We start from the raw sequence: 26810 nt of genomic DNA, 5'->3' as shown, positions 1-26810 counted from the left end.
TGTAATTTTTCTTTGTTTATAACGAAATAAAAAAAAAATTTCGTAGCAGAATTTCAGTTAAACCTTTAATAATTTGTGGTGTGAGTAGTTTGTGACGTTTGTGTGTTATAAATGGAAATAAAACAAGGGAAAAGTTTTCAAGGAAAACTAATGGCGAATAAAATCGACAGATCGGTTTTTGATATTACGCAAAAAAACTATATTTACGCATGGATATCATTGTAAACCGCATTGCGTAATTTGCGCATGGCCATTGGCCAGACACTTTTAGGCCAGTTTTTATTAATGATATCTACTTATCATAACATCTTAAAAGAAACCTGTTGATTATGTATAAATACAGTAAGTTTTTATTTGGAAAACTCCATAATTTTATTTTATTTTTATTAATGGCTTTTACTCCTCGGTCTTTTTTCCGAGGTGGATTTTGCCAATGACGACGTTTGGTAAGTACAACAGTGTACGGTGAGTTAGCACTTGTAAATTGATAGCTAATTTTTTACAAAAAAGTGGCTAAACGCGTTTCGAGATTAATTTTATTCTTTATCAGCTTCTCACTAATACAGCATTAGTTTACCGCATAGTAAGCTATCAGAAATTATTCACGACACGAGACCGCTAAGATGGCGCTCGAACCGGAAGTCAAAACTCCATAATATCAAGCTCTGTTTACATTTAAAATCTGTTACGGATCTTATCACTCGCGTAGCATCATCTATCCCCCAATCATTTATGTACACGTTGATTTAATAATATTTAAGTCAACTGTAAGTTCGAATAGGACTTTTCCCGTTTGTCACCGCCACGCGTTCGTTTGAAGTCACTGCAAAGGGCACGAGAAGCATTGACATGGAAATTCCTATCACTTCTCGCATTCATACGTCGCGATGCTTCGACCAATTATGGAAATATCCTCAGGGCTTTTGAGCGCTGTTATAAATTTATGACGGTGTTCAGATAAATGACTTGAAATGGATGGAATAGTGAAGCATTTTTCGGATGTCAGGTGAATTCATACACAATAATTAGTAGGTAAGTAAGTACATTTTAAGTAAGATAATTTTCCCCTCACTAGCTCGGAAACACGTGTTTTGTCCTTTAATACCAGCGGGTAAAAACGCATTTTTTCCACTAGTGGGTAAAGTAATTTGACCTTGAATAAAGTCAAATTAACTGCTTTAAAATTGATTAAAGTAGGTAAATCTAGTAATAAAGATGATTTACCACCTGTGGAACTACTGGAAGCAGTGATAAACGCATTTTTTGCGTTGTAGTTTCCTCGCTACAGTGAGGGGAAAAGTTTCGTGTTACACTCGGGTGCAAATGTATTTTACTTCTCGTGTGTTAAAAAACTCGCAAGTTCAGGATTCTATTCTCGAACCACTCGCTTCGCTCGTGGTTCAACTATAGAATCCTTTCACTTGCTCGTTTTTCAATTCCACACTCGGCGTTAAAATACAACTTTGCCCCCTTGTATAACAAATAACTATTTCGTTACAATAATAATTTGTTTTGATTTATTAATTTTAAATTCATTGTGTGGGCCTTTTTGCTCGCATTTACCTTTTATAGAAGTTATTTAATCGTAAAACAAAATACCTATGTATTAATTTTCTTGTAATATGTTTTTTTATTACCTGCTTAACTGAAATTTGTGATAAATCGAAAAGTTTACATTACTCATGAGCATCATTTTATTGAATTTTATCCAACATTATTATTGTATGCCATAACTACATCTGTAAACGACAATGTTAAACCTGTAATTCATATAAAACAACACCAAAATTATTCAATCGAAATTAATTAATATGAAACACAAAATATTTGATAGTTTCGTGTTCACATGACACTGACAGGTATTTAATTTGACGACTAAGATTTAACAATCAGACGAAAACAAATAAAGCAATAAAGAAAATATACAAGATTATATTAAAAAGTCTGGCTTCACTAAAAGTTTTAATTTCTCAAACGAAAGTTCTCGCGAAGTTCAGAAATAATTTACAAAATTGAAACGTTGTACCATGCCCATGAGAATAGGTATAGTACAATGTTTTAGAAAATTTGCTTGATTATTATAGCAGTTTACTGTAACTTTATCAGATTTCTTTTTACTGTGTTCAAGTTTCTAGAATCGCGTCAGAAAATTTATACAATTATGTTCATCATCATCACTATCACTACATAGTATAAAACAAAGTCGCTTTCTCTGTCCCTATGTCCCTATGTATGCTTAAATCTTTAAAACTACGCAACGGATTTTGATGCGGTTTTTTTTAATCGATAGAGTGATTTCCGAGGAAGGTTTACATGTAGGTATAGTACCCGTGCAAAGCCGGGGCGGGTGGCTAGTCGTAAATAATTTTACTTCAGTGTTCACTTGTTCAGTGTATGTTAAGTCATGGGAAAACCGAAAGGTTTAAAAACAGCGTATTTCTCTGAAGACATGAAAAAATAATTTTAACCAACTTTGGTAATCGCATATTTATTTTTCTACTTAACCACAGTATAATAAAGAGTACTATCGTACAGTATGGCCACTCCTGCTCCCCGCTGAGAGTGCCGCCCACCCCCTCTCGGTTACCTCACAGTTACCGCCTGTCAAAAATGCGAACAGTCGACCTGTCATATCTCACTCATACAAGCATGGTACGCGTTCACCTATACGAGCTTAGAATGTGTGCTAGGAACGCGCCTCTTTCATATATTTGATCGCCAGTGTCCGAGATGTGACTTTACCCTGTTACAAATCGTAAAAATGTGTTCTAATAGTCTAGTACCTACTAATGGATCATAATCATCAATTCATCATCCTCCTTGCGTTATCCCGGCATTTGCCACGGCTCATGGGAGCCTGGGGTCCGCTTTGACAACTAATCCCAAGATTTACTAGTACCTACTAGTGGATATCTAATAAATAATGTTAAAAATATAATTAGGCTATATAATTTTCGTATACCTCCTTGTACATAATAAGCCCTTAGAATGTTTAATAATATTTGAAACAGTTCTGAAATTATCTGTTTACATTTTTAAAACTGAGAGACGAGTCGCCAAAGCTCCCTACTTTTGGTTAGCTTCCTTTATAGGTAATAATATCTTAAGGTTAAGGGCCGCTCCGAGTGTTTCTTTTAATTAAAGTAGTGAGTAAGAGAAAAACTCAACTCGCCCAGTTTCGACACCCCACGAAACCTATTATACCATTAACAAAAATACAAGGAAACCTTTCCTTTTTGACTTTACTATAAAAACAATATTTTTACCAAAGAGGATCGAGTATTATACAGAGTTACTGTCGGAGCAAAATGTGTAATCACAGTGCATAGACTGCCATCTCTTGACACAGGCTTAAAACTTTTGAACCTAAGTTTTGACTATTTGTGCCTTATTCTTAGCTCGATATGTGTGAAAATGTCAAATATTAATATTAGCGCCACCTGGCTGAGCGTACCCCAAAGGTGTAATGCCATCTAGCCCACCGTTCCTTTCTCTGTATGGTACTGAGGTACGTTTTTTTCTTAGATTTTATCTATACGGAGTTATATATGTCTTTGCTTTTACCAAAGATATATAATTTACCAGCTCTTAAAAAAAGACGAAAGTCCTCAAACAGTAGGAAAATAAATAAAATGTAAAACAAAGTTACTTAACGCGGAAGCTAAATTTGCAGGCACAAAACTCGGAAACTGCGGGAGTTTTATGAATTCCGGAAAACAATTTACAGGCCTTTTTTGCTTAAGAAAAACGGTAGGTAGTTTAAAACGACAGAAACTAAAGGGGCCTACCTAGCCAACGTCACAATTGCTTACACTTCGTAAGCGTATCGTATTTAACCGCAATCTTAACCGCCAGTATCTTTAACTTCGACTTAGCTCGGTCTATCATCAATATCATCTTTCTTTAATAAATTGTTTACTTATTTGCATTGACTGGTAACTGCAATCACAGGAACTACCCAAGATACAACCCTCTGAAAACAAGATTACATTCAGATGCTCGTAAAGGTTGTATGTAACACACATAAAAGTTAGTTAATTTTTCGCTCCAACCAAATAGCACGCAGACTGAGCCAGTAGTTTTAGAATACTTTATTCGATAGAGTAAAGAAGTCACGGAAAATGACATAAATTGTATAGTGTATGTGAATAGCTCCCCAAAAGCTGTACTTACCAGACAGGCAATTACTTGTAAGTGCGATAGGGACCGCCTGATGTTTTATCGTTTATCGCGCGACCATGCTATCGGTGCCGAACAAAAAATAACAAACATTATCATCCGTGACCGTTTAAGCTATCGAGTAAGGTTTTATAAAACTTCTACAGGCTGCGATGTTGCAAACATGCTCGGAGTTAGTGGTAAAAGTTCTTGAGCTCGTTTGCTCATTAGTTTTTCCTAAATAACTAAATAAAAAGTGGAATAGAAAGCGTGGGATAAACGTACTATATCGCCCACACGATAAATGTACCTATACTTTACATTACAGTCGACTTCTACGACTGGGGGTTGTGAAATTTTTAACGCTTGACTACACGGGTATAATGTTGTAGTAAGTAAAATAAACGGCCATAAAGAATGCATAACGGTCTTTGGAAAGAGCCAATTAACGTCACATAAGCAAGAAAGAGACAACGCTCTACGAAGACGAAAAACCGATGTGCATTTTGCATGTGCAATGTGCATTTTTTACGGCCGTTTACTGTACATACGTTAATAGATGTGGACGGTTTACGAATATTACTCCTTCAATCTACGATGAATATTTTTATTGTCTATTTTTCTTTTTCGCCGAATGTGTCCAGAGCGGTGGGCCAAATTGGCTACCGACTGGACACCACCGATTAGCCGGGGCAGAGGTAGGCCAAAGAAAATATGGCGAAATGACCTTGATGCATTTTGCAGCGACTGGCCGGAGCAGGCGGCAAATCGTGATGGGTGGCGGAAGAAAGGGAAGACCTTTGCCCAGCAGTGAGACACAATTATAGGCTAGAAAAAAAATCTTTATTAATAATGTATATCATACAGTTGTGGTAACGTCCGTTGTACGTGTTATGTTAGCCGAGGATGACACTGATCTCCCAACAAATGAAACAATAGCCCATTATTCTTTTAGGTTGCGAATACTCTTTATCTATAAAGGTTTTTGTTGCTGTTTCATATTGTATTCACAGTAAAGAATTGAGTAACATTCAGATTTATTTTCAAATTTAACTTTTCATTAAATAACAAAGTTAAATATGATTGATCAGGTTACTTCTAGTTAATATTTACGTACAGAGTTTATAAAGTTTTTATCAGGAATATTAACATTTAAGCTTTAAACGTTAAAACTTAAAAGAAAAATTAAAGAGATTTATGATATTTGTTTTTTAAAAAACAAAACATTCAATAAAGTATCAAGTAATGTCACAGTTTCGTTTTCTGTCAACCCCTTATTTGCCAAAAGTGGCACTGAAACTTGAGTAGTTTCATGTGCTCTGCCTACCCCTCCATTGGATACAGGCGTGATTGTATGTATGTATGTATGTAAGTAATAACATTCGTTTTTTTTTTAAAAGGGCAGTATTTTTTTTTTCAAGTCACGTTTGTTAATAAAGTATTTTCGATCTAACCGTCTTACTTGAAAAGCTACATAAGCACACCAGTATCTGACATATCCACGAACGTATGAACTACTCGTATACAAATACCTATAAGGCAAACTATCAAATTGATCAATCGGAAAATTATTATTTGGGTCAGCTCCCACGTCTATTGCTATAATTCCATCGTAACCTGCCTAACTAAGTTTGGAATTTAACTTGTATTGACTGAACTTGCGGCTCAATTCGAACTCCAAAATCTCTCATATATTAGCTCTAGACACGATATCTTTCGGAAATATTGTCAGTATCAAAAATTATTTTTCTTCAAATAAGAAACGTCGCTTTGAAAATACCGATATCGTATCTAGATCTAAGATTTCACGTATTTTAATATTCGAATTGGACCGAAGGGCTTATAACTTGATTGTCACGTTCGCATCGCCACTACAAACAAAATCCTTCAATACTGGCGACGTCGACAGCGATTTATTGTTTTTATTTGTGTTGTCGTTTGCGTTGTTGTTACATTGCAATATTTGTTGTTTGTGACGCGTTGTACCCTTTTATAACACGTATTGTTTTTGTGATGAACGTATAGAAATCAACAAGGAAAATGGTTGGACTTGTCTTACGCAATTACTGCCCGATTAAACAATATTTCTAAGACAACACACTGACATCTTATTAATCAAACAATGCCAAAATAGACACTTAATCCAAAACGAAATGGTATTCCCGGGCGAATACAATCTGGATGAATTCAAGTCAAGAGTGAATAGGCTATTACTGAACCAGTGAGCTACAACCTCGACCTTGTCGTCACTTTCCATCAGGTGCGACTAAGGTCAATCACTGGCCAGATTAAAAAAAAAAACAACTCGTTAAGACATCTTATTAACATTGTTCTAATCGAGTGGTGATAATGCCGTTTATAAGAAATATACCTACAACTTCAACTTTGCCCTGTTATATTTAATAGGTATTTGATATGATTATAAAGTTATACAAGTGTTTTTATTCACTATGCCAACAGATTTTTTTAAAATATAAAGTATAATTATATAAGTTAGTTTTCTTACTGCATTTGAGAGTCCTCTTAATTAGGTTGAAAACATTTGTCAGTTAACATTCACGTCGCCAAGTCAACAACTTCTTGTTTTATAAGAGCCACATGAAGAAAGTTCTGTTGCTCCTCTAATGGGTTGCCGAGGAACAAGAAAAACTATGATTTATCTAGTTTCCCAAACAAGGAAAAACAATTTTGGTTCTTTTCCGGAGGGCGGTACGCCATACGCCAATAAATAGGTGCTTGGTGATAAAAACACTTGTTCTTTTTTTCATCTTAGCGATATAAAGTAATATTTTATTTGTTTTACAAGGAGCAAAGTTGTTGTGCCGATATAGGTATTGATCCTTTGAAACACAAGCAAGCGAAAGATTACAATCTTCAGCCGCGAACGTACCGTGTGGCGAATCCCTAAATAAAAAACTGGCCAAGAGCGTGTCGGGCCACGCTCAGTGTAGGGTTCCGTAGTTTTCCGTATTTTTCTCAAAAACTACTGAACCTATCAATTTCAAAATAATTTTCCTAGAAAGTCTTCATAAAGTTCTACTTTCGTGATTTTTTTCATATTTTTTAAACTTATGGTTCAAAAGTTAGAGGGGGGGGACGCACTTTTTTTTCCTTTAGGAGCGATTATTTCCGAAAATATTAATATTATCAAAAAACGATCTTTGTAAACCCTTATTAATTTTTAAATACCTATCCAACAATATATCACACGTTGAGGTTGGAATGAAAAAAATATCAGCCCCCATTTTACATGTAGGGGGGGGGGTACCCTAATAATACATTTTTTTCCATTTTTTATTTTTGCACTTTGTTGGCATGATTGATATACATATTGGTACCAAATTTCAGCTTTCTAGTGCTAACGGTTACTGAGATTATCCGCGGACGGACGGACGGACGGACAGACAGACATGGCGAAACTATAAGGGTTCCTAGTTGACTACGGAACCCTAAAAAACCGGCCAAGAGCGTGTCGGGCCACGCTCAGTGTAGGGTTCCGTAGTTTTCCGTATTTTTCTCAAAAACTACTAAACCTAACAAGTTAAAACAATTTTCCTAGAAAGTCCTTATAATGTTCTACTTTTATGATTTTTTTCATATTTTTTAAACATATATGGTTCAAAAGTTAGAGGGGGAGGGACGCACTTTTTTTTCCTTTAGGAGCGATTATTTCCGAAGATATTAATATTATCAAAAAACGATCTTAGTAAACCCTTATTCATTTTTAAATACCTATCCAACAATATATCACACGTTGGGGCTGGAATGAAAAAAATCTATCTATCTATCTATCTATCTATGATGATATTGATGATGCTCCGTTCCTAAAGCATCCCACATAGGGTAGTACTGTTAATAAACCCATACTAAAATGAGGTTTATGTTACATTTTCGCATTTAATTTACACTACATGGAGGAAGTGTTAATAACCACTTAAAAACTATCCGAAGATATTTACTTATTCGTTAATTATTCGGCCTAAGTTATCGTTATATATTTAACTACCGTTCTGGAAACTTCTGCTAGCTAATTATTTAACTTTCAGCCAACGGAATCAGAAATATCCATAAAGTAAAATTAAGTGAAAACTACATCAAAATCTGTTTGAACGAAGTTTAGTTACTCGGCCTAGTTGGGTCTCAGACTGTTATAAATATTTGTGTATCAAAAAATGTTATTTTTGTAAATTAAATATTACTTATTATAGTTTTGAAATACTTAAGGAGTTCATTCGTTAAATTGATACACGCAGCACTAAACACTTTTATTGGTTTTCACTCTCTGTAGTTTGATTTCTATGGGATTCATCATAAATAACTTTACATACAGCGGGCGTAGCACACTAGGTCGATGAATTTTATCGCATCGGTGCGTCCCTATCGCACTTACAAATGGTGGGAAAAGGACGGCCTGAGGTTAATATCATTTATCGCGTGACCATGATTGCCTACCTGCACGGGTAGCATGGTCGCGCGATAGACGATAAAATGTCAGGCCGTCCCTATCGCACTATCAGTAAGTGCGATAGGGACGGCCAGATGTTTTATCATTTATCGCGCGACCATAATTGCCTGCCTGGTCACCAAATTATAAAAATGAACTACGGACATTTACACAGACAGACCAACTAACATTCAAACTTTAAAAAGCTTAGCTTGATATTAATTTGATATATAATTTCATTGCGAATTGTTATTTAAATTATTTCACTGCTACTTATAGAGAGATAAAGTCGCGGACCGCAGCAAATAAAATGAAAATATATGTATATCCACTACGCATACTGCCAGAAGTTGGTTGAAACTAAGAGAGTATCCATTACTTATTGTTTGAAAGTTTCCGATTGCCGTATTTAAGTTTTCCATTTAAAATTCAACATCCGCGCCCCCGGGGGATACGGCCGAGAACGACGACGGTTCAAAAGAGTGGCAATAGCGGGAAATTATCGGGTTAAATTGTTAGAGCAAAAGATTTTTCTTTTATATCTCAGACCTGTACTCGAGTGATCTGTATATGACCCAGGGTAGTAAAGCTAGTACAAGATTCATGCGAGATTATGTCGCAGCGACATAGACTAGGAACTCATCCTTATGACTGTCATTACTACAATTAGAAAAAAGATGTGTGATCTACGTTGATCTGTGTCACCAATAATATGCTAGCCCTGCTGTAAAATTGGCTCGTAGGGTGATCAACATCCGTAAAATTGCGACGCACTTTTGGACGAGTGTAGCCCAGGACCGGGATAAAAGAACTACACGAAGAGAAGCCTATTCTCACTATGTTCAGCAAGGGGCAATTAAAAGTTAAATTGATAATGATGAAGCTTAGGGTTATTGCTGAAGCAGCGGTTGAGCGGGTGAACTAAAAATTGTATAATCGCCGCTAACCGTCGCAAAAGCGTAGTTCGAATTTCCTGGAATGGTACTGGGTATTTTCTAGAATAGCATCCACTTGCTTGTAAGTGGACACTTTGTGAACCTGCCGCTCTTAATATACCTATATATTCTACTTGTTTTACCTAAATGCGGAGAAATAGAGTATGTTTTTACCAAAAAAATATATGAATCAACTTGAACTTTTTTGGAACTTGGGAGCGTTAAGGAAGTGTCAAAAGACACTAAAAAGTATCATCTCGCTTGTCCAAAGGATGCCTTTCCAATAGAAATGTGCTATGTGACGCCATAGCACTGGTGAGAACGGGCTAAAGTAAGGAGCATATCAATCAACATCACATCAATAGAATTTGATAAAAAAGAAACCTTCCAACTTCATAAAATTCCATAGTGCGAGAGTAGATAGTACAATACAATATATATATATATATATATTTGACCAGCCGTGTTGTATGTATACACGTAGGAGGGCTTAGGTCTTTCCTTACGTAATTGGCGTTTTGTGTCTAATGTCTTGAGGCGATTTTGCGACAATACACGTAGTATTCAAGCCACCCCGACTCTTGCCAATTGCACCAACACATAGCAATAGGGGATATGAAAAAGTTATACTTGCCGGGACTTGGACGCAGCTTGGGTATATTAACATAAATATGACAATGTAATGCCTCGGCCAAGCACGATAAGTATCCCATTATAGCAAAAGTACGACGCTGCACTATAGGATGCCGTAAGATTGCTCTTTATGAGAAACAATCAGAAGGCTTATAAACCCTGTAGTTTATTAAGCAAGATTTATGTATGAGAAATGAAAAATAAATTTAGATTATAAAAATATTTTTTTCAGTACAGCTGGTGTTTTTTTTTTACGCACTAGTGGGAGAAGTGGTTCATTATATGCCAGGTCGAAACTTCAGAGGCTCATCTGGGTGGCTAGCCGAATGGCACAAACGCTCACGAAACGAAGCGCTAGTAGATATCTATCTCTATCGCGCTTGCGTATTGGCGCGACAGAGCCAGCGGCGTATCGCTTTCGTTTGGCGTCGGAGAAATGCCATTCGGCTACGGGGCCTGTACTGAAAAACGACGTACGATCACGTGCGAAAAGGACATTCTTAACTCGTGTCGATTTAAAACACTCCGGTCGTGTTTTAATTTATCGCCACTCGTTTCGAACTTCCTTTTTTACGCACGATACACGCCTTGGTACAAATCACCATGTGACCCCTCCCTGGACACGAAGCTGGATCCGCCCGTGGTTCCGCCACTAAGTAGGCTTGTGCCGTTTCGTTCGTTGATCGGAGCGCGCCGATCTCGTTCAATCGCTCCCACGAACTAGTTCGCTCTTTTAGGTCTTTTGCTCATTTAGTTCAGCCAGACCAGCGACCACTGCGGTCGGAAAGATCAGAACGAATGGGACCGAATAGTGTCAAAATGATACGAATAGTCCACAGATAGTAACATTCCGGGCCGAAAGGTTGTAAGTAACCGAAGTTTAATATGAAAACTTGACTTTTTTTGTTGCTCTGCTAAATAGCTCTCGCTCTCGGTCGACGCAGTCACACATTCGTTCTCGATCCAAACCGCTCGCGCTCGCCGATCCTATACTGAACTAAATGAGCAAAGACCGATTCTCAGACCACGGAAAGATTCAGTTCATTTCGGTCATTGATGGGATTTTATTCCTAACAGTTCATAGTTCGTGAACGACACAAGCCTACCACTAAGGGCCCATTTAGACGGTACGAGAACTGGCATACGAGTTTTATTACATTGCGGTTTTTGATGGATGTGCAAAATTGTATGTAACCTCAACAGCCCGCAATGTAACTAGAATCGCATGCGAGTTCGCACGCCGTCTAAATCAGACCTAATTCTATCGATAAACATAATTTGTGGGTTACTTTAGTGTTTGCTGTAATGAAATAAAAGGCAAATTATTTATGTTTACATGTTTCATTATTCATAAATACATGTTTTAGTTAGACATACACCGAAGCACCGAACGTTATAATCTGCCACTTTATTTAAAGAGTATTAAGCAAAATATTTCGCTAATACAAATAACGAAATAGAACTTTCCGCAACACTACACGTTTCACGTGAAAGCTTAACTACATCTCCCATGAATCTTCCATTGCTAATTTACTATTTCCTTCACAGTTTTAGTTCTAGCTAGATTAGCATGACACTTCCTCAGCGAAGCGAACCTTCAACAACCATTGATACATTGTATTGTGTAATAATGTGGAATTTACAGATTTGCTGTGAACTCCTATTATAATTTTCACATGAAAAGAAATACACAGCGATAATAACAATTTTCAATAAATTTTCATATATCGACATAGACACATATCATCAAAATATCAGTGAACAGAAAGCTAGAAATAGGTTGCACAAAGAAGGTTATTAACTAAAGCCGGGAGGCCGGACTTAAGTAATAACAGTTAGGAGAAAAAAAAAAAATTTTATTCCTGGTATACACGGATTAGCAATCGATTACTACATGCGCATTACAAGGTGTCTTATCTTACTAAGAGAGTTAACAGGCCTTGTTATCAATAAATAATTTTCCACTAATTTACGTTTTTCAATATTTTCGAGCAGTTTAACGACACTTAAATAATTATCGAATTCCCTATTACCTCAAATTATACCCGTCGAATGATATAATAATAATCCCTATAAAGGCGTAGGGATGTGACGACCCCATCGCCCATTGGTTTTACCAGTGCAATCAGTCAACGCAGGGCAGCTTGTGGCGAGCTGTTGGGGAACAGCGACCCCACGTACCCGAGTGCTCCTGGGGAGTTCTGTTACCCGTAAGGCGGGTGGGTGGGACAGTACTCTCTACCTCTGGCTTGCCTTGGCTGGCCGTCCAGAGTGGAGTCGTTAGGGCTACATGCCCGAGGGGTGGAAGTGAAAATTTGCATAAGACGCGAGTTGGTGCAGTGGCTTCACAGCCACTGGGCAGAAAGCGGTGTACACCTCTCGACACCCTTGAGTTCTCACACCGGTGTTGCCCTTGAGCCATCTTGGATGTCGCTTTTTGTGGGGGCCCATCTTGTGGGGACGAGTCACCGTCTGCCGGAAATAAAATTGGATACCGTTTTATTAGGCAGGCGTCCGGTTTTTTATCCATAGCCCAGTATTTAGTCCATCACTTTCATCAAAATAGACCAGTTCATTTTAGATTCCATTAACTCTCAAATAGTCCTTACACCCTGGCGGGTGTTGCCTCTGCGTGTGTCCCATGATACGGGCAAGGGCAACATCCGCTCGGTGTACCCCTTACATTTCATTAAAGTGTCAAAAGGGCCTCTACGTGTTGGCTTCGGCCCCGCGCACGCCTCCCAAAGGTCCGGAATACCATTGTTCCGTGATGGGAAAGACATCCCTATAACAGTTCATGATTATGAAGTGGCTGCTACGTAAAATGTTTCCAGACATTTATTGGAATATTGGCACGTTATTTTGTTTATAAACATAACTAGCCTTTGCCCGCGGCTTTGCTCGCGTTAGAAAAAGACAAAAAGTAGCCTATGTCACTCTCCATCCCTTCAACTATCTCCACTTAAAAAATCACGTCAATACGTCACTCCGTTTTGCCGTGAAAGACGGACAAACAAACAGACACACACACTTTCCCATTTATAATATTAGTATGGATTATGTTTAAAAATGCGTACGTTTATTTTTGGAATTATTTTCTTTGATTATTTTGTTTTTAATTAAGTCCGACGCGCTTTCGAACTTCACAACCCCTTTTCCTCTTGTGGGTGTCTTAAAAGTCAACTGTGAAAATGTTCATTAAATTTATGGCGTGGGCGATGGGCTGGCAACTATGTCACTACAATCCTCCTTTAGGAAGGCAAAAGATCGTCCTGAGTGGAGAGCACTGCAACGTACAGCGACTTATGGTGGTCACGACCCTCAGTCATGAGGTTTCGACGAAGAAGAAGAAGAAGATGTCACTGCAATGCCACAATTTCGTTTCCTTTCAAGTTCATAATTTATGAGTGGCACTGAAAGTTTCATGTGTTCTGACTACCCTTTTTAGAAATTAAATTAAATTAAACTAAATATCATTTATTTCAGAAATAAATTTCCATACAAGCGTGAGTCTGCGTATGAAAGTCTAAAAAAAAGCAATTTTAAAGAAACTGCTGCTAATCTCTCGTAATACCTGAACATACGCTCTTTTGAATTATGAAAAATTACAATAAGGTACAGCGGGGCCATTTCGACTGGGGGGGGGGGGGGGGGGCAAAGAAAATTGATCCATTTTTCCCATGTTTCTTTTTTCCCAATCTTTGCATTATTAATTAGAGTGTTCACTGGCTCAGCAATTCCCGTCAACTTTGTACAAAAATTAAAGGAAAAGTTAAATTTGTTTTTATTAATTCCTATTTTGTTACCAAGATTTTGTTGATGAATTGAGATTTTATTAAGTTTTATTTCGTCATTAAGGTTCTCTAGTATCTATATTTTCTTAATTATAACAATTATCCTGTATATATCTTACGAAAGTCGAATTATATCACTAAATGTTGGTAACAAAATAGGATCAATTAAAATTTGCTGAAGTGGCATTGTACAAAATTGACGGGAATTGCTGGGCTATATATGGCACGCCTTTCAGTGGATACATGTGCAACTGAACCTAATAGTCTAATAAGGGAAAAAATGGATCAGTCACAATTGCCCAACAGTCGGGATTTGCCCCGCTGTACCTTATGTCATTGTGTCATTTGCCCTACCTTATTCCTTTGATCCATCGCAATAATCTCATAAAACAACCGCGGTAAGGTATAGTAATTAAGATTATTTATAACTATGACTAGAGGCCAGGCGCATCAAACAAACTTCACCGTTGACAGAAACTTCCAATTGTCTTAGCAAACAGCGAAGATTCCTCTATTTCCAAGGGGAAATGAAGAAAGAAAAAAAGCCACCGTGACGGCAGTCAGGTTAATAATAAACTTGTTAACCGGCCCGCCTTGCTCGGACGGTAATGAAATTTTACCGCAGGCTAAGTAGAATGCCGGTAGGTAAGTTAAGGTTTCGTATTAATATTATAACTGGCTTAGGAACGGTTTTGAAAGATTCGATTATCTAGATAACAAAATAAGCGATTCAATATTTCATACTGCTTTTTTATTAGGGTAGACTATGTTTTTATGTAACGTCACAATTGTTTTTCTTGCTCGTATTCCTGGTCTCGTAGCCAAATGGCATTTCTACGACGCGAAACGAAAACGAAATGCCGCGAAATAAAGTAGTCTGGCTCTGTCGCGCCAATACGCAAGGGCGATAGAGATAAATATCTACGAGCGTTTCGTTTCGTGAGCGTTTATGCCATTCGGCTACGCACGCTGTTATCCATACTTAATATATTAATATATATTATACATATATATTTATATTATAAATGGGAAAGTGTGTGTCTGTTTGTTTGTCCTTCTTTCACGGTAAAACAAAGCGATGTATTGACATGATTTTTTTAAGTGGAGATAGTTGAAGGGATGGAGAGTGATATAGGCTACCTTTTGTCTCTTTCTGACCCCCTACGAAAAAGCTAGTTTACAATAAATGGAAAGAAATCGCGACTTTTGCGACATGTTTCGAGTCATTTAGGAGGCCCATCGTCACAGTCCTCAGGCATAAGTACTTCTGGCGGCTAGACTCCGTCCGTCGCGATAAATAAACCATTTTTTTTTTTTTTTTTTTATTATAATAATGTTAGTACAACCGTATATTGATTAAGTATTCTAGGTATCCCGATACAGTAAGGCCCTAACTTAGTAAGCGGTAGTTACTGTTTAATAGCACTTTGTAGGTTTCCGATTCTCGAGAATCAATCTCATTACAGACAGATCCTTTATCCGGCTTATTTTGGTTTTGATAGGAATCTAGGATAGTCAGAATCCAATTACCTACTGAAAGTATAATATAATCAGTTGACAGTTGACATACGATCGTCTTAAATATTATGATAGACACATTTTATTGCAACATCCGTTTCTGTTTTGTCCATCAGTGGGCTACTCCACAACAGTGACATTAACAACTTGACACTGACAATTCTGTGCCTATGTCTGGGTTGATAAACTAGTAACATTGTTACTCAGCGTTAATATTTCCTTGTTGAAAGGCGAAGTGTCACTGTCAGGCGATTGTCACTGTTGTGAAAAAGGCCACAGGTACTTATTTATAGATCGCACCTAATTATAAAGTAATACATATAAATACCTAATCTATTATTCTAAGAATCAAAGCACGAGTCTTAGTGAAAGACAAGAATATGTATAATTATCAGATTAGAATCGTCATATGATTTTATACTTTCTTTTTTTTTCAGGTAATAGCTAACACACGTCCCGGATTCATTACCTACTTAATCGCAAAAACAGTAAGGATGGGAATTCCTGCTCCATAGCAAAAAGATCACAAAGTAGGCAGGACGCAACGAGTTCCTGACGCATGAGAAAATGCTGTCGGTAGGAGTTTTATGATACGCTAAAGTGGCACCTTCCGTGCATGAAACGACCGTTCTGAAAGAAATCTCCGCTTTTATGAGTATGTTTGACTATTTTATACACGAATCATTTAACAATTTGCCAGTCGTGTGTAATAAAACACGTTTTATGGGTTCAGAGGCTAGATATTGAAGGAAATTTAGTAGTGAAACGATTAAGTACACTTATTTGCTCAAATAGGCATATTTCAATTGCTCAATTCATTCAATAATCTTTGTCCACATGATGTATTTTACAAATTTGTCCGTTTTATTTTATTTGTTAAGTACCTAGGTGCTAACAAGATACGCATGTTACTAATTCTATTTAAAGGTATATTTTTCGTAAGTACATATTTTATGAACAACATAATATTTTGAATCAACAAGCTTTGAACTTTAGCTATAATCGGGCTAAGCATTTGAATACCGAATACTTAATTTTATTGATGCATACTATCACAATATTGTAGGTAGGTACATAAAATGCTTAACCCCTACAAATAAGCAAAGTCGGCAAATAAACTCGGTTTCATTATCAGGAAGATAAAGCTGAGCGTAAACGCCATCTAGCCGAGAATAGGCTACAGACTCGTATCGAATTTAGCACATCAAGTTATTGTTTTCTGTAGTATTTGACTTAAGAAATCAATATATATATATAGCTTGCGGGCATTAAAAGTGCGTGATGACTGCGTATTTTTAATTAAAGATGTGTGTATGTTTTTTTTTAAATTATGGACTCTGAAAACGGTGTTGGCCAATTGAGTGACGTCACATAATTCAGATCAACTATGGAAATTATAGGTAGTAATCTGATCTCCATAGAAGCAACCTCTATTGTATTAAAATTCATAGTCGTTGACGGGTGTGACAATGTGAAATATTTTTTTCTAAATATACTGACGTCATGTCATAGATATTGTATAGATTAATATGGCTGATGTTGTTTTTGCCTGATCACGTAAAAGTAAACTTTAAATAATTTTTTGCGGCTTTTTAAGTCGTAATAAAATATGGTACTATTTTTTTTTCGTTTAATTAGACAGTAATTAATAATATAAGATATACTTTGAAAAAGGGTCAAGTAGCCTATTGTGAAAAATCTCATAAAATGATCTTACATTAAGTACCTAAATATCTTTCCAGTAAACTTTTAAAAATCAATTCCAGCCTAGAAAATACCACTAATTTATGTTTGGAAAGAGTAGGTAATGATAATGTTATTTTAAAATGGAATTTTCATCAAGAAAACTTGACCATGCTCATTAATTTCATTATGAAAGTGTCCGAAGTAACTAAGTTTATACTACAGCTACAAATAAGTCCTGGCTTTTAAATGGAATAAAAGACTCTTTCAAGCTGAAGCATCGCTAAGTTTTTAATACTTGTTATGCAGTAAAGTTCTGAAGTTGATTTATACGCGGTTTCGTCCGCTCAGCGTTTATCTTATCTTATCACAGTAAGTAGTAATTAAATAAATAAATATTATAGGACATTCTTACACAGATTGACTGAAGCCCACGGTAAGCTCAAGAAGGCTTGTGTTGTGGGACTTGTGGGTACTCAGACAACGATATATATAATATATAAATACTTATATACATAGAAAACATCCATGACTCAGGAACAAATATCTGTGCTCATCACACAAAGAAATGCCTTTACCGGGATTCGAACCCGGGACCGCGGCGCAACAGGCAGGGTCACTACCGACTGCGCCAGATCGGTCGTCCGGCGGAATTATAAACTCATGTAGCTATGGATTAAATTCCTGTATTTATTAACCCTCGTCATATAAATAGGAATCCAAGTGGATTTATTTAACATGTGCGTTGTCCCTCAAAATGTACAATACCTCATCCTCCTTGCGTTATTCCGGCATTTGCCGCGGCTCATGGGAGCCTGGGGTCCTGTGACAAGATTTGGCGTAGGAACTAGTTTTACGAAAGCGACTGCCGTATGACCTTCCAACCCAAAGGGCAACTAGGTTTTATTGGAATTAGTCCGGTTTCCTCACGATGTTTTCCTTAACCGAAAAGCGATTGGCATAAGTTCCGTAAAACTAATTGGTACGAGCCGGGGTTCGAACCCGCGACCTCCGGATTGAAAGTCACACGTTCTTACCGTTAGGCCACCAGCGCTTATTTTGACGTAAATTACGTGTCTCTACCTGAAATGACATACATATTTCATTATGCGGCGTATAAAACACGCTTACGTTTCATCGTTAAAATAGGTATATCTTATAGTTTCCGAGTAATTTGCTGTGACATACTGACGTAACGAGACTAAAGGTTTTCCGTTACATAACACTGTCATTTCAGCTACCGAACCTTAAAACCTATATTAGGCGAACATATCCCGAAAATGGTTCTCCTCCACGTAGCCGAATGGTATTTCTGCGACGCGAAACGCCGCAGATAGGTAGTCTGGCTCTGTCGCGCCAATACGCAAGAGTGATAGAGATAGATACTTAACTACGAAAAATATATTATCGTGAGCGTTTCGTGAGCGTTTGTCCATTCGGCTACGCACACTGATATTCTCCGACAAAGTGTGGAATGAACAAACACTACAAGATCAAAGACGACTAAGTATTTAAGTGATAGTCGACGGAGGAAGGCAATGTTATGCAAGAAGATAAGGTTCACTAACGAACTCGGCTAAATGGCTTTCATCCCATTAGTTCCCAGTAACTTAGCTACTCGCTAAGCAGGTAAATACAATGTTGAAGTGCAAATATACTTTTCTCAAACATGCAATGAAATATTGTCTTTACGTTCCTTAAAATGGGCTGGGAAGTATCGCTTTTTGGGCGCAACAACTCGAGAGGACTGTCAAGGGATTTCATATTATTTTTCAGGCATAGGCCTGCAAAGTAACTTTTTTTTATAAAATATTGTCCTTTAGAGCATTTTTTTTATTTCATTGTATGTTTGAGAAAAGCACTATACATGCCTCGGCGTGAAAACGGATTCCCGGCTTCGTATCCCTAACCGGCCGGAAATCATACCCACTTGGCCGGAAATCCTCATTTTCCCGGCCTCTGCTGTAATGTACTATGATATCATTCTGTAAAGTTTGATCAGACGCCTATGTTTAATAGGAAAGTATGGCATGGAGAAGTATAAAAATTTAACTCTTTGAATTAATGATTGTGACCACTCGGACATTTTCCGCTATTTTGATATAATTCGAATGAACTTTTGTTTTTATTTTATTTTATTTTCAATTACTTTTATTTGAATATTTTGACTTTTCCGAACGAAATTATATTGCTATGCATTTAATCAATTTATTTCATTTCCTTTACATTTATATCAATTATTAATTTTATTCTCAGAATCTGTTTAATTTAAATGACATCTAAATTCGAATGTACCTAATGTGTTTTATTGAAATTGAATTTAATATTTATTTCATTGATGAACTATTTCACGTCACTGTTTCGTATATTGCATGTTAGATCTTAAGAAATACAAAACTAATTAGCACGTAAGGTTCAACTATAAGTGTTAATTTGATGCAATAAATTGAAATTGAAGGTAATTAGGGGTACCTTCATGAAAAATCATCGTCACCCTTGTGTCATCCCGGTTTTATACGGCTCTGGGAACCCCGGTTCACTTGGCCATTGATCCTTAGAATTGGCACATTAGGCACAAATCTATACGAAACTGACTGCCCTCTGACCTTCTGGTCCACAAGGTAAACTCAATATCATTTGTATATCCGGCCCCGTAGCCGAATGGCATGTCTACGACGCGAAACGAAAACGAAACGCCGCAAAAGGTAGTCTGGCTCTGTCGCGCCAATACGCAAGAGCGATAGAGTTATATCTCTATGAGCGTTTCGTTTCGTGGGCGTTTGTACGTTCGGATACGCACGCAGTTCCGAAAAACTCATTTAATATATCGAATATCGTAAATGACATAACATTTAACATTTCACAGCGCATTAATTTAAGTAATGACATGTCAACGTAGGTAAATAGTTAAATTGAAATAATTAATATATTTGCATGCAACAAAGCTCGTGGATACAAAAACTTTGTAACAAACGCAAAGAGTTTACGGTATCTTCCCCTGTGAGAGCGACAGACATAAAATGTCGCTTACAAACTACTAATTTAAACTTAAAGGTCCCTTGACAAACCCTTGTGAAATCTATTTCTATACAGAAAGCGGTCATCCTTAGAAGGCGGAAGTTAAAAGCAACAATAAATAAATGATAGGACATGCTGTACTGAAACTAAATAAAGAAGATAAAAGAAAAGTTTCATAGCCGGCGGTAAACTTGAGCGCGACTTGTTTAGGGTTCTGTGGCTTAAACATACTCGGGCATATTAATAGCACTACGTTGATTTATATAATTTACATTTATTTTTGGTATTAATTAAAACTACAAAGTGTTTTAATTTTCACTGACGCGCCGTGACGCCACAGATATTAAATGAATAACACCGCACTTATAGCTTAGGATTTTAAGCTGTAATTTATTCCTGATAGTGCATTTATGGGCGGTGAATTTATGGCAAGCTGTGGTAGTTTAATATCACGTTCATCATTTTCCTACAAAATGAAATTGACCCATGGCACGACCTATCATAAAACTGCAGTAAAGTAACTAAATGATATTCGCGTAGGTACTTTTCGACTTGCTCAGAGGAGTTGCAACAATTGCAACTTAAACATAGCCGTGTTACTTTCATACTTATACAGAAAATATACTATGCCATTTCCGTCTTCAAGATTTACATTTAATGTAGCCTCTAAACTTAAACCAGTAAACCACTGACATAAACCAGTTTTGTAAGAATCCGCGCATCAATTTAGCGGGTCACAGCTTAAACCCAAGAGTAAACGGGACAATCCAACTGGATATCGAAGAGCAGGCCATAAATTACTATTCCGAACTGTCTTACTTTGTAAGTTGGCTCGATGTAGATGTCCGCCCTCATATTTAACAACTTCGCCTCCTATAAATTTATATAGCCAGCAATAATTTGCATGATCAAACGTCAGCCAAAGCAATCCTGAAAAGTTTCTCGCGGAATAAACCTTGGAAAGCAAATACGGATCTGAATGTTGCGAAAAAATCGGATGAAAGAAAAAATCGAATAAAAGATATAAAAAAGCGTACAGCAGAAAAAAATATGAAACCAAAGTTAAGGAAGCTAAACCAGAAGTAAGTTATAATGGAACTTGCGTTAGAGTCAAACGAAGAAGTACCATTACGTGTATTATATAAAAGAAAGAAAGTCATTGATAAACTGCTGATGGCTGTTATATGCATATGGATGTAAAAACAAATATGGATTTGTTTTCATTTATACAAACAAGCAACAACACATTTGTCTGTAAATATTTTAAACTCGCCAAAGGGAATCATTTCACACGTATGTGCAACGCGTATCTGAAACACAATTGTGTTTTCAATCTCCTGAGAATGTTTCTCGAAAAAGAGAAATGGGATACGAAAGGCATTCTCACAGAGCGTCCGAATAAAATCGAGACATCCGTCGCGTAGGAGGGTTTAGCTCCGAGGCCAATACAAACGAAATAGGTACCAACTCTTTGTAAAGAAGGATCTAACTGACGTATATTTTCTCCTACAGTGCGCCCTCTTGGAGAAAGTAGAGGTATTAAGGCTTGACCGGCTTTGTATCTGCAAAGGGATTTCACGAATAGCTCGCCTGATGTATTTTAAACTGTATCCTGAAGTTTCACCTTCGGTATTGTAAAAGCTTTTTAAGTATGAAACTTTTTATTTGCAAGTCATCCTACGGGCACAATACGACTTGGGGGCATTGTGTTGTGATCGTGATCGTGAAAAATAGATAGACCACATATTTATTTTGCTACTACAATGTTTTGTAACAATGAAGTATTAATGTAGGGAACAAATCAAATTATTTCATTAAATTTTTACATACATACATACATACATACATACAATCACGCCTGTTTCCCAGAGGGGTAGGCAGAGATCACGGATTTCCATTTACTACGATCCTGACAAACCACTTTCGCTTCACACACTTTCATAACGTTTCTCATACACGCTCGTCGGTTTCGAGTACTTCTGACCTGGCCTTTTTGCAATATTTCCCCGATTTGATCAAGAAAAGTTCGCCTAGGTCTTCCACTACCAACTGACCCTTTCACTCCTTTTTCATATACTTTCTTCGTTAATCTCCTCTCATCCATCCTCTCTACATGCCCAAACCACCTTAACATACCCATCTCAATCTTTGTCACCACATCTACATCCACTCCACACTTCTCTCTTATCACGCTATTTCTGATCCTATCACTCAACTTTACACCAGCCATGCTTCTTAACGCTCTCATTTCCACGTTCTCATTTTCATTTTTATTAATTTTTTTTTTTTAAATAATTTGATTTGTTCCCTACATCGATAGATGGCAGCACCATCTCTCTCGCTATATCGTAATCCTGCAAAAGGATTCATATAGGAGGTGCAAGCACAAATTGCTCGCCCTTAGAGTTGGTCAAAGGCGCCTAGCCTTCAGAGATAACATACACTAGAGACATTTCGACGGGTACCTCGGCGGTCGGGGTGGTGTAGCGGTCGAACACGTCAGCCGCGATAGCTGGAGACCCGGGTTCGATTCCCGGCTTCGCCACCAGTGGGCTTGATCGCTTTTTCTTTAGTGTATGGTATCTATTTCAGTTTATAATGAAGTATTACCTAATTTTGGTCATACGTTTGGCTCGCTCTTCTTAATTTATAGCCTATCCGCTAATAAAACAAGACGAACGAAATGCACGCTCGTTATATTAATATTTCTCATTTTTGGTACAGGATTAAAAGTTAAAATTGGCCTCAGTGAACCTCAGCGACTAGAATGTGTATAATTAGTTTTCCACTAAATTTCCTTTGAAGCACACATGACTTGGCAAATATAGTTCGTTCCAATTAAACTTGAAGCCGCTTGTCTGACCGCACTCGACGCACGGACAAAATAACAGTAAGTAGTTTTATATTGGTTGAACGTGAGAAAATTGTTACATTTATTGAACGTGATATTTTCTTAACACTTATGACTTATCTTTATTGATTATACAGGGTATAAACCTAATACGGGCGAACCTCTTAACGGTGGTGAGTATAGGACGTATAAAATGTAATTAGATAACTTTTACTTAAAATTGAAATATTTTTTTATCCATACAAATTAATTCGGCCCGCAACGTAATGCAAACACACTCCCGTTAAACGCTCGTTGACAGTTGTCATTGATTGTCATCGCAACCACATTTACAGTACATTGCTGCTGAGATTTTTTTCAAAAATTCATTATGGGGTGAAAATTAAGAGTAAATCAGAAACACCTCTTAATTAATGATAACAATATTGAATTATACGCCTGGTTTCATTTATCGCCCTTATTACGTTTACGCGCTGTATGTATACAAAGTAATTCAGTTGTATAATAATGATTTTCTGGCACGTGTTATATACGTGTTTCCTAGCATGCTTGAAAGCTTTATAAAAATGCCTTCATTCGTGTAATTTTCAAGTAAGTTTGACTTTACTTTGATCTGGTAACAGCAGTTTAAATAGAATAATAGCGCTTACTTTATAACATCAATATTTAAACAAATATACAATAGGGTGGTCCAAAAAAAATTTTTTTTTATTGTTTGAGCTCCACATGGTTATTTCTACACGAAAACTTATTAAGGACAAATTATTTCTATGTTCATATCCAAAATCAAAAAAGGTGAATTAAATTAAAAATTAAATAAAAAAAGGGTGAAAAAAACTAAAAGTGCGAGCTTTCAAAAAGTAATAAAATAACTAAATAAGTAGCTCTAGGAATACCTACCTTCCTACTTACGAAATACCTACCTTCTTCTTCTTAGGAATATCTACCTACCTTCTACCTTCTTACGAAATACGTAAGATGAAAACCTAACTACGAAATTCTTGAACGTAAAAATTTTGGTACTTAAACATAAAATTACTTGAATTCTTAAACACAAGAAATATGACAAAATAAATTATTAATTATTATTCTCTTTATTGATTTCCATTATTAATTAATGGTAAAGTGTTGTCGCGTCGGGGGACCGCTCTCAATATTAGCGCGAGGGCAGACGTCGTTGACGGTTGTGTTTCCGATGCAGTCTTTAGAGTCTTATTTTAAGATTGGGTGTTGAAATTTTTGCTCAGCACTTATCTAGTTTGTTTGGTTGTAAACATATACGTTACTTGTAATTCTAATACTTCCTTTGACATTTTGGTTGTATAGTTACATTGTTCATGTTCAGGTAGTTAGTTTAATGTATGTACCTAGTGAATTTTTTGTTAAACATTTATTAAGTTAGTTTAGCTGTGTAAATATTTAGTTTTTAAGTTTCAAGTTAGACAGGCAAAGAGCGGTCCCCCGACGCGACAACACTTTACCATTAATTAATAATGGAAATCAATAAAGAGAATAATAATTAATAATTTATTTTGTCATATTTCTTGTGTTTAAGAATTCAAGTAATTTTATGTTTAAGTACCAAAATTTTTACGTTCAAGAATTTCGTAGTTAGGTTTTCATCTTACGTATTTCGTAAGAAGGTAGAAGGTAGGTAGATATTCCTAAGAAGAAGAAGGTAGGTATTTCGTAAGTAGGAAGGTAGGTATTCCTAGAGCTACTTATTTAGTTATTTTATTACTTTTTGAAAGCTCGCACTTTTAGTTTTTTTCACCCTTTTTTTATTTAATTTTTTATTTAATTCACCTTTTTTTGTGTCGGGGGTTTTTTAAATTTATAATTTAAGGTTTTTATTTCTTTCTTTTTGTAGGGGGCTCTTTCTTTTGTCATATAATGTGTTTTGGAATTCAAGTACCGAATTGTATGTTAAGTACTTACCTACATTTTTTACGTTCAAGATGTTCTAGAGGTAAGTGCATGCTGTTTTTATAAAAATACTAAAGTCACTATAAGCGTGCCGTTCAGATCTGAGGAGTTCCGTTCTGATCAACATCAGGAGTTCCACTGCACCAAATGTCACTGATCTGGACGTAAGTGCATGCTGTTCTTATAAAAATACCAAAGTCACTATAAGCGTGCCGTTCAAATTTGAGGAGTTCCGATCTGACCATCATCAGAAGTTCCAGTGCACCAAATGTCACTGTTCTGGACGTAAGGGCATGCTGATCTTATAAAAATACCAAAGTCACTATAAGCGTGCCGTTCAGATTTGAGGAGTTCCGTTCTGACCATCATCAGCAGTTCCACTGCACCAAATGTCACTGTTCCGTAAGTAAATGCATGCCATTCCTTTAAAAACACAAAAATCACCATATGTATGCCTTTCAGATTTGAGGAGTTCTCTCGATTTCTCCAGGATCCCATCATCAGAACTGGGTTCTGAGAAAAATGGGACCAATCTGTATTCATATACTATCAAAAAAAAAATTCAAAATCGGTCCAGTAGCGACGGAGATATCGAGGAACAAACATAAAAAAATAAAATACAGACGAATTGAGAACCCCTTCCTTTGAGATTTGAGGCGGCGGTTAAAAATCAACACCGATAGCATGGTCGCGCCAGGCCGTCCTTTTCGCACTTACTAATAGTACGAATATCACAGAATATAATAGTACAAATACTGAAGGCTCACTCCTTTGATGTTCATAAAATGCCGCCATTCTAAATTCTTACCTACATAATTAACAAACAGACCGCACGCGAGCAGCCGACATAGAATTCTATTGCGCCGCGTGAAGGTCGTCACCAGTGAACGGGCCGCGAAACTCGCGGCCGCCGCCATATACATGTAGCGCGGCGATAGAATCGCAGAATGAGCCGCCCCTTTAGGCCTAGCACATGATTGCCGCGAGAGTATGTCGCCGCGAGATAGATGAGATGACACGTCTTTGTCGTAATTGTATTAATGACATAAGAACCGGTAGTCTATCTCGCGGTGACATACTCTCGCGGCAATCATGTGCTAACCCTGCTGGTTTTATCATTTATCGCGCGATCATGCTTGCCTCTGTAATCCATAATAAATAAATATTTTTTTTTGTGGCGGCGACCATCTTGGACCAGCGGCCATCACCTACAGCTACATATACATACAATCACGCCTGTGTCCCATGAAGGGGTAGGCAGAGCACATGAAACTACTCAGGTTTCAGTGCCACTGTTGGCAAATAAGGGGTTGAAAGAAAACGAAACTGTGACATTGCAGTGACAGGTTGCCAGCCTCTCGCCTACGCCACAATTTAACCCACATCCCACAGTCGCCTTCTCCCACGGGAAGAAAGGCCCTCACCTACAGCTAATATAAATAAAAACACTCGACTAATTCACCTTTTATAAACAAAAAAATTAATCAAAATCGGTAGATCCGTTCAGGAGCTACGACACGATGCGATGCCACAGACAGACACACACATACACACACACACACACACACACACACACACACACACACACACACACACACACACACACACACACACACACACACACACAGACAGATAGACACGTCAAACTTATAACACCTCATCGTTTTACGTCGAAACACAACTTTCTACGATAATTGGTCAAGTGCGAGTCGGATTTCGACTCTTCCATACAATTTAGTCATGAGCGCCTGATGGAATGTGATAGCAACGATTTCACAAACAAATAGTAGAAGTTTAGTACATTTCGTACTTTCAAGACGTTATATCTCGGAAACGATAAGAGATAGACC

The 26810-nt window shown here is 37.1% G+C and overlaps 1 protein-coding gene and 1 non-coding gene across 2 annotated transcripts in view; both read left to right on the top strand.

The window, feature by feature from the left end:
* Positions 1–26810, top strand: part of LOC125232731 (fibropellin-1-like) — a 557970-nt gene that overhangs the window by 320884 nt on the left and 210276 nt on the right. The gene's annotated exons all lie outside the window — the stretch shown is intronic.
* Trnas-cga lies at positions 22655–22728 on the top strand. Its single transcript has one exon. It is a non-coding gene; the product is annotated as a tRNA-Ser (tRNA).

This window comes from Leguminivora glycinivorella, chromosome 13 (assembly GCF_023078275.1).
Source record: "Leguminivora glycinivorella isolate SPB_JAAS2020 chromosome 13, LegGlyc_1.1, whole genome shotgun sequence".
Classification (NCBI taxonomy): Eukaryota; Metazoa; Arthropoda; class Insecta; order Lepidoptera; family Tortricidae; genus Leguminivora; species Leguminivora glycinivorella.
Note: the sequence above shows the minus strand (reverse complement) of the source record. Positions and strands in the feature narration are given on the sequence as shown.